The following is a 9377-nucleotide window of genomic DNA, read 5'->3' as shown; positions in this document are numbered from 1 at the left end:
GCTTATGTTCAGTCCTTTTTTGCTAGTTTAATAGCAAGAAACTTGCACTTTTCATAAAAGCAAAGCTCAGGAACATCTACAGTTTTACAACTATATCTTCTTTCTAGATACCTTGCCAGATCCTCTAATCCCAAAGTCAATTCCTCAAAAATGAAATCAAGCATTGAACTTCAGTAAACAGGAGAGATTTTTGGAACCTCTTTTTTGGGTCTTATTCGTTGGTTCCTGGATGGAGTAGTTTAAGTAAAGTTTGGGTTGAATTTTATGGATGGAGAAAACATAATTGAGAGGACTTTACCCTACTTCTAGAGATCTGACCCGGTTCAAATTTGAATTTAATCAGTACCAAAAATATTTAGTAACACTTCAGTTGATGTAAAGAAGTCTAAGTGGCCGGAATAGGAGGTAAGGAGGAGAAAGTCGAGCGTAGGTTGCCTGCATTTGACCTTAAGCCTTGAGCCTTATTACATGTTGTCTCCCATCTCGAGGTGTCACGTGTCGATTCGCTATTAGTAAACTAGGGATAAATGACAAGTGATCTGGTGTCATAGGCTTAAGTAGAATGGTGCTATGACGTGCCTTGAGTCTCTCGTCTCGAGGTGTCACGTGTTGATTTACTATTGGTAGATTAGAGATAAATGACAAGTGATTTGGTGTCATAAGCTTAAGTAGAATAGTGTTATGATGTGTCTTGAGTTATCTTAGATGGAGCGTGATAGTTAAGCATTAATATGACAGTTAATGAATGAATTCATTTATCAAATAAATTATAAGTCCAAAAATTCATACGAGAGGTTAACACGTAACACTCATGAAAATCTATGGAATCTACTTGTATTGCTTACGGACCTAACCCCCCGAACCATCTAGTGGGGTGTAACAACTTTTTTTTCCCATGTTTTGAATCACATTTATGAATCGACAAGTGTTTATCACGGGGGAAAGTAATTTACACTTCTTCCAAATGAAGACAAAAGTCATTATTCTCAATTCCCATGAACATTGGGAATTTATGACATCTGCAAACAAGGAAGAAATAAATTAAATTAAATTAAATTAGATATTTTTATATATTCAAAAACTGTTTATGTACAATAAAGATGTACACCAAATGCACAGACAAAATTTGGAATTCTTTGTGGTTAAAGATTTGATACAAACCATAAATATGGATCCCAAAAGATTTTAAAATTTCAATTTGGACCACACCTTTTTGTTCATTTATTATATTTCTAGGGTTTATTTCAAATATAATAAATAATTATGTAAATTATATGGATAGTCACTCAATTATTAAAAAATTCATTTTGGTCACCTAACTATGAAAAATTATAAAATGATCACTAAACTATTTGATTTTTTTCTTTTTTGGTCACCATACGTTAAATGACTAACACAGAGTTGACGTGGTAACTATTAAAATTAACATAATAATAACTTTAACCTTCAACATTTATAAGTTGAGCCAATTTAGTCTTGATTCTAAAAAAATGAACACTCAATATTTACACATTGTTAATTTGATCCTTTTGCAGTTTTGCTCTTTGTGACCCTTTTTGACGTCTTTGTATTTGATTCAATGGAAAATTAAACAACAACAAGAAACAAAACGACTCAAAATTTGAAAAATAGTCAATTCAATTGTTTGAAAAAAAAAAACCGCATTGTTAATTCAACCCAATTATAAGTCTATCAACTTAAAAAAAAAATTAATCTTTGACTTGCTTCATCAATGACGGTGATCAACTCAAGCTAAGAGAAAATGAATTAATTATTATTGAAAGATATCAAGTTCTTAGTCATTTGGAATATAAAAAAAATAACATATTTGAGGATAGTCTAGTTTAATAATAAACGGATTTCTTTAAACAAAATATTTTTATTTCTAATTTACATATTGTATATTGAATTATATTTTCATGCAAAAAAAGGATAAAATTAGGTAATATATAAACATTGAGGGTTAAAATTTAAAAAAAAATTAAGACTAGATTGACATAATATGTAATTGTTGAGGGCTAAATTTGTTATTATGTCAATTTTAAAAGGTACCACATCATCTTTCTACTAACCATGGGTAACTAAAAGGAAAATATTGAATAATTGAAGGACTATTTTGTAACTTTTATAATTAAATAACAAAAAAAGCTTACTGATTACAAATGTAATTTACCCCAATGATTAAACTTAATTTCCTTGACATTATTCGGTAAAATATATGTTATATCAAATGAAAACTTCACCTTTTTACCTAAAAAAGTTGGGTTTTTTCCCTTACAGATACGGGATAAATGTCAGTAAAGCTAATTACAATAGGGTAAAACAATAGGGGTTTCATAGTAGGGGTACGAATCAATTTAAAGCAATTGCAGGCAGAGCTTCTCAATTAGCTTTTATCATATACACACACACACGAGAGAGAGAGGATGGAAACAATGTGTGGTCGTCCCCAATGCCTTTTTCCTTATTTTATTATCAAAACCAACTGCAAACATCTCAGTCTGAAACTGTTATGATTGCATTTAAGCAAAAAGATGGAACTGAGGTTATTATTTCCTTCCTCATTTTAATAAAATTAAATTAGGATCATCCGTCGGATCGAGTCGGGTTAAATTTGAGTTTAGTTTTAAAATTTTTTTTAACCTAATTAAATCACATGAAACATTTAACCACTTGATTGGTTTCCCTTTCGAATATTCACGATCGAGAAGTACTAGATTCTCTTTCGAATATGTCCTGAAAGGAGAAGAAAAGCTGAAATCCCACCAGACATCTATTATTGAATTCACTCGACCCGATAGTACCCATTTTTGGAACATCCTGTGTCAAAGTCACGAAATGGGTAAGTCGCCAGTCCCTAAAACGGACTATGTAATATACTTTATCCGCTGGGTTAGGGGGCATTTTACCCGAAATTGAAGTGCAAGTTAATTTTTCTATTATAGATATATGAAAATAAATCAATGTTTAACAGTTCTTTAAACATTATAAGGACTAAATTACTCATTGTTTTTTTCATATCATTTTAAAATTGCCTATATTCGAGGATTGTGACTGTCCCTTTCAATAATGTCATCTTCAAGGATGGAAACTACATCTCTCCTTGAAATACAATATGCCTTACCATTGAATTTAATGTAGTTTACACTTGTAGCTATTGACTTCAAAATTAAATGAATAAAGATTAAGTTATAATAGATGAACTAATTTACTCTTAAGTTCATATTATAAGGACTCGACAACCCTTAAATAGGAGCAAAAACCCACCTAAGCACACTCAAATCATGTCTTACTAATTGCTACAATAACAATGATATCAACTTAGCTAGAGCTCAATCAGTTGCTTTTCATTACTTATAAAAATACCATTTTTTTTTGAAAAAAAAATAAGATTGTTTAAATATATCTAAATATGTGACAAAATTATAAATACATCAAAACACTTGATGAAAACAACTTGACCTTTGAAAGAGAAATCTAGAAACCAGAATAGGAAAGTACAAAGATTCCTAAGAGATGTGGATACTGCTTTTGGCACCATGAGCTAGCTATGTAGATGACTTTATTCATTCTTGCAAATATTAGTTGAAAATAGTTCACCAACATTAATTACAAAGAGCATAAATATTTTTGGTTCTCTCAAAACCTAAGTAGATGTAGAGGAGGACCTAATTGAATTTCTAGCTGTAAAATTTAGACTCCAAATTGATGGACTCGGGAGCTACCAAATTCATCAATTCTATGGTAGCCATTAATAAGTGTTTTTTTTTTCCTTTCTATTTCATGCAAAAGCTTAGTGATCTAGAAAAATCAAAATATAAACAAAAACCCAACATCAAAAAATTAATCAAAAAAAGACATGAATATGATATATTTTAATTAGTTAAATATTCATTAGTTTATTGGCAAGTAACAGGGTTTGAGTCTCATTAGTAGTGTCATGTGACGGATAATCTGTAAGTACCACCTTTAACTATTTATGAGACTAGTTGATGATATATTCTAACCCAAAACTTAATGGATGTAGAAAAATCAAATATAAACAAAAGACCCAAAAGTTTATGATAGAATACAATATAACATGAAAATTTTAACTAAAAATTGACACCAATATGGTATATTTAAGTTGGCTGAGTACTTATTATCAAATATAAGCATCCAAGTTCAAGTCTCACGAGTAATCTAATTTGATTGGTGATCTGTAAGTACCACTTTTAACTCTCTATGAAGTTGACCGGTGACATACTCTAATCCTCAACTTAGTGGATGCAGAAAAGTCAAATATAAACAAAGATTTATTAATTTTTGGTGCAATACAAATATAAACGTGAAAAAACTTAACTAAAAAACGACACAAATATGATGTATTTCAATTGGCTGAATATTCATTAACACTTTGACAAGCATCAAAATTCGAGTCTCATCAATAGTCTCATTTGATGGATGATCTGTAAGTACCACTTTCAGCTCTCTATAAAACCAGTGATATACCCTAACCTTAAACTAAATTATAACACATTAAACAACATAAACATCATTCGAATACACCGGTGAAAAGATTTAGACTTAAAAGGACATCTTTTTAAGTACTATTAGTGGCCTTGAATGGGGATTAGGTTGGCTATCATCCGAGGGTGTTAAACACCAAGAATAAGGTAGTAAGCCGTTGAATAGGTTACACAAAGTTGTGTGAGTGGCAGTGGTTGAAATGTAGGCAAATTACTTTAATTTATAGATTATATGGAGCCTGTAAGTATTGTTAGATGCTACACTTTGAACCTACGGGGGACTAATTTCATGGCCGATGGGTTGAGAAATGACAATGAAAATTAGGGCGGCAGCGCCGATTGTGGACCAATGTCTAAGTGCTATTTAAAGAAAAAAAAGAAAAAAAAAACAAGTTATATATTATTTTGAATGTCAAAAAGGTCACATCTATGCTAGAATCCGGCAAATTAATGATAATAGTTCAACATATGTAAGACATTACAGCTTTCTTTTGTCGGCCAAAAGGAAAAAAGGATTCCAAATATTAAAGGAGTAAGTGCTTGAAGTGTCTTCAGCTGAGATACCACACTTGAACACAAGGGTAGATATATATCTTGGTGCTTAAACTTAGTTTCTCTATTCAATTAAGTACTTAAACTTGCTCTTAAGGTTTAATTCAGTACCTAAACTCTTTTTGATTTAATTAGACACCTGAACTTGACTTCGCAGTTCAAATTAATTTAAATAAGTCATTTACTGTAAGTACTAATTTGGACTAAAAAGCCAAGTTCAGGTACCAATTTGAACTAAGAAACCAAGTTCAGGTATCTAATTAGATAAAAAAAACTTTAAGTACTAAATTGAACCTTAAAAACAAGTTCAAGCGTTTAATTGAACCAAAAAAGAAAAAGAAAACTTAAAGTACCAAATTAAAACTCGAAACTAAAATCAAGTGCCAAAATGTTTATTTACCTTAAATACAACACCAAAACAACTAGACACACACCTGTTTCAAACTATCAACATCACCAAATATTTCTCCTACCATTCCTTCATATAGCAATAGTCAAAACCAGTCAAAAATTGGGTGCAACTCTAAAACATATTGTATTTATAAAAAAAAAACAATATTATGAGTAGTAGCCACGGGAAAAAAGAAATATTTTAATCATAATATATATAATTCCTTCAAACATTAAATTTGGTTGGATTAATTTTTTTTATGTTAAAATCGATTAAGTCAATTAAAAAAATTAACTAAACCGACCGATTAAACCAATTACTCTCCCCTCTTTGATGATGACTTTAGTAGGCCTAACCTTAACACCAAGACTGGTCTCAAGCTCTTAACAGGACCCAATGTTCTCAACATCTTCGGCCCCATTATGATTTGTTTTGACCCACTAAGAGAAGCTCCATATTATCTCTACTATTCAGCCCAATTTCGCATTTATTGGATTTTTTAGATGATTTAGTGTAACACCTCAAACTCAATAACTTTATGTATGCGAAGCTTTACTAAATAAAAGAACAATAATAAATTTTTTATCAAGCATCCATTTTAAAATCTAACCACAATTTTATTTTAATAATTCGAATAATAAAATAAAATAGTCATGTATATATGGTTACTTAACGAAACCCATTGTTATTTGTTGGTGCAAGATAAGGTGATGAGATTTCGAATGGTTCATAATTAATAGTGTTGTAATGAAGTTAGATTTTTTTTTGGCTTTATTTACTATTTGGCTCATGAATTATATCCATTTTAGTATTCCACACCTAATTTGATTGTCGGATCTGAATACGTGATATCACGTTATATTGTCAAAGCAATTAAGGCTATCTCATTACATAATCATAAAATTTAGATCATATTATCGTTAAAACCAATTTAGTCATCAATCATGCTCAGACTCGCATTTATATTGTTTAGAATTCAAATTCATTATGTTACAGGGTTATGCGGGTTAATTTTTAGAGTTAGGACTTGAATCCAAACTCAACTATCAAATTTCAATGTTCTGTCTTAAAACAGAGACTACTTGTCTCTCTCCAGATTTTTTAGGTACTTTTTTTTTTGTTCTTATGTCAACATGTATCGAGACACTAGATGTGGTGTCTCAATGCAAGACCCCTTATATCTCGAGACTGGGTATCGAGACCAATCACCCATGTTTTCTTATTTTAGCTTCAATGTTTGGATGTCTCGAGACAAAATTGTCTTGAAACCTGTAGCAGGACAAAACTAATTTAGCTTCGAAATTTCTTTATCTCAAGACAAAGGCCACTTGTCTCGAGACTTAAATAGGATTGTCTCAAGACTAATTTGACAAGTCTCAAGACATTAAGCATGTAGGTCTAAATATAAATGTAAAAATTGTTCTAATTAATGGTCTTGAGACATGATCATACTGTCTCAAAACAGAATGGTAAAATTACCCTAAATGTACATTTTCAAAGGTCCAAACTAAACCAAATGACACATTAAGTGTACTTAAACTTTTCATCAAAGTTGCACCATCAATCTAACACATCTAAACACAATCAAACAACATCAAATCATAATCACCAATGTATCAGCATTTAACTATCTGTTTCTCATACAAAACGTATATAAACTAGCATTTTTATCTACTAATTAAAGCTCAAAATTCAACTTATAAAACTTCATAGGCTAATTATTAAGATGCCAAAATGACCATTTAAACAACATGACCAAAACAACCTAGGTACATGTCATTCCAACTTAAACACATATATACATACAAAAGAGGTAGCAAAATGATTCCCAAGCTGAGTTATTGAGAATGGGTTGCTTTGACACTTTCAACCTACGATAATCTTCGTTCAAGACCTGCGCACAAAAATAAACAAAATCGTACCTGAGTATTGCATACTCAGTGACGCTAATATAATTCACAAGTATCAATTACATTTATATTTGTTACTTTAACTAACCATATTAATCATCCAACTTTCTTTTGAATTTCACATTTTAATATGAATTTCTTTTGTTTATTCATTTTGGCCCTAATTATTTGACAATGGACGAAAAGATGGATACTCAGATCTATGTTATTTTTTCATTCCGGTTGCCCAACAACAATGACTTTTAGAATTTGAATATTCTACCATCCCAGATTGCCCGACAATGATGGTTTTTACTATTTGTATGTACTGTTCATTCTGCCATCTCGGATTCCCCAGCAACGATGGCTAGTAAATCACTATATTGATGACCCTATGGCATGCCAACTATACTCGAACTACATTTAACATCATTTAACGGGGCATTAACATCATAATCGTCTTTTTACACGTATAATGATAATATCAACACCTCAACATTCATATACATAGAAAACACGATTCGGGTATTTATCACATCCAAATATCACCAATCAAATCCATTATTCATAATTTATAGAGAAAGATACCATTACCTCGACGAATAGTCACATTGATTATAACGATTAATTAGTTTATGAAAGCAAATTGAAATTGAATTATAGAAGCACAAACTGCAAAAGTTAGATGATGTTCGTCTTTTCCTTTTCTTTCACCTTTGATGTTCTAGCGTCGTCTTTCTCTATGTTCGATAATACAATTATGGAATCGTCGTTAATCGCACAGTTCAACAAAATCAAACATAAGTGCATTTAATTCGATTTAGTCTTTTACAACCTTAATATTCGAAACATCTATATTGCACAATCTATCTGATCAAATGTAGATCCACACTTAATTAATAAAGTACAGAGACCTCTAGCTTTTAGTTCATGATATAATTTCTAATAATTTTCAATTTATTCAATTTGGTCCTTAATATCAAAATCAACTATATAATTTAATTTTTAAATCTAAGCTAATTTCACTACCCATTAACATAATATTACATGGTTTAAGCTTAGGATTGAACTACCTGTCATCTCTAAGCTTTGAATCTAACAATTTCTTTAAAGGTAACTTAATGTATACTAAAGAATTAATGGAATGGTTAGCTTAATCAAGCTCTCATGATTCAAAATCTATAAAAAATTCAAGAAAAGGTTTAGCTACCTCTAGTAATTTTGGTCGAATGTATGGAAGAAAAGCTTGGAAAGTTTCTTCTTCTAGCATGGATGACAACTTAAGATGGAAGATGATGATGGTTAGGGGTGAGCAAAACTCGATTCGGTTCGAAAAATAAAAAATTTCAAATTTCGAGTTAATCGAATCGAAGTAATTCGAGTTTTGAGTTCGAGTCGAATTAAATTTTATAATTTGAATAACTCGAATAATAGATTGGTGTAAATACCCCTTTGGTCCTTGTCAATTTTGAAAATGAGCAAATTAGTCTCTCTCAACAAAAATTACAAAAAAAAATCAAAATAATTTTCAAAAATTCAAAATAAATTTTAAAATTCAAAATATTTATAAAAATTCTAAAATTTATAGTTTTTAAAGAATTATAAAAATTAAAAAATCTAAAGAATATAGAAAGGAAAAAAATTTTGGGGAATACTAAAATTTATGAAGTTGCCATGTAAGTTTGTTTTTGCTCAGGGGTGGATCTTGGGCCGGTACGACTAATAAAATGGAAAAAAAATTTCATTTAGACTATTTATAATTTATAAAATTTTAATTTAATAATGGTAAAATTACATTTTGACCTCCCAAAGATGACAATAATTTGATTTAATTCTCTAAAATTTATAAAAATATAAGCTATTAACATGACAAAATTAAAATTTTATTATCATAAAAATATATAATTTAATTTCGTCCCTTAAAAAAATTTCTGACTTTGCCACGATTATTTCTTCCCATGCCTTGCTTAACTGCTTTTTGATGGATTAACATCTGTATTTAATACAAAAGACTTCTTTTGCCTACATTTAATAGGT

The sequence above is a fragment of the Gossypium raimondii genome, chromosome 1 (genome assembly GCF_025698545.1).
Source record: "Gossypium raimondii isolate GPD5lz chromosome 1, ASM2569854v1, whole genome shotgun sequence".
Lineage (NCBI taxonomy): Eukaryota > Viridiplantae > Streptophyta > Magnoliopsida > Malvales > Malvaceae > Gossypium > Gossypium raimondii.
Note: the sequence above shows the minus strand (reverse complement) of the source record.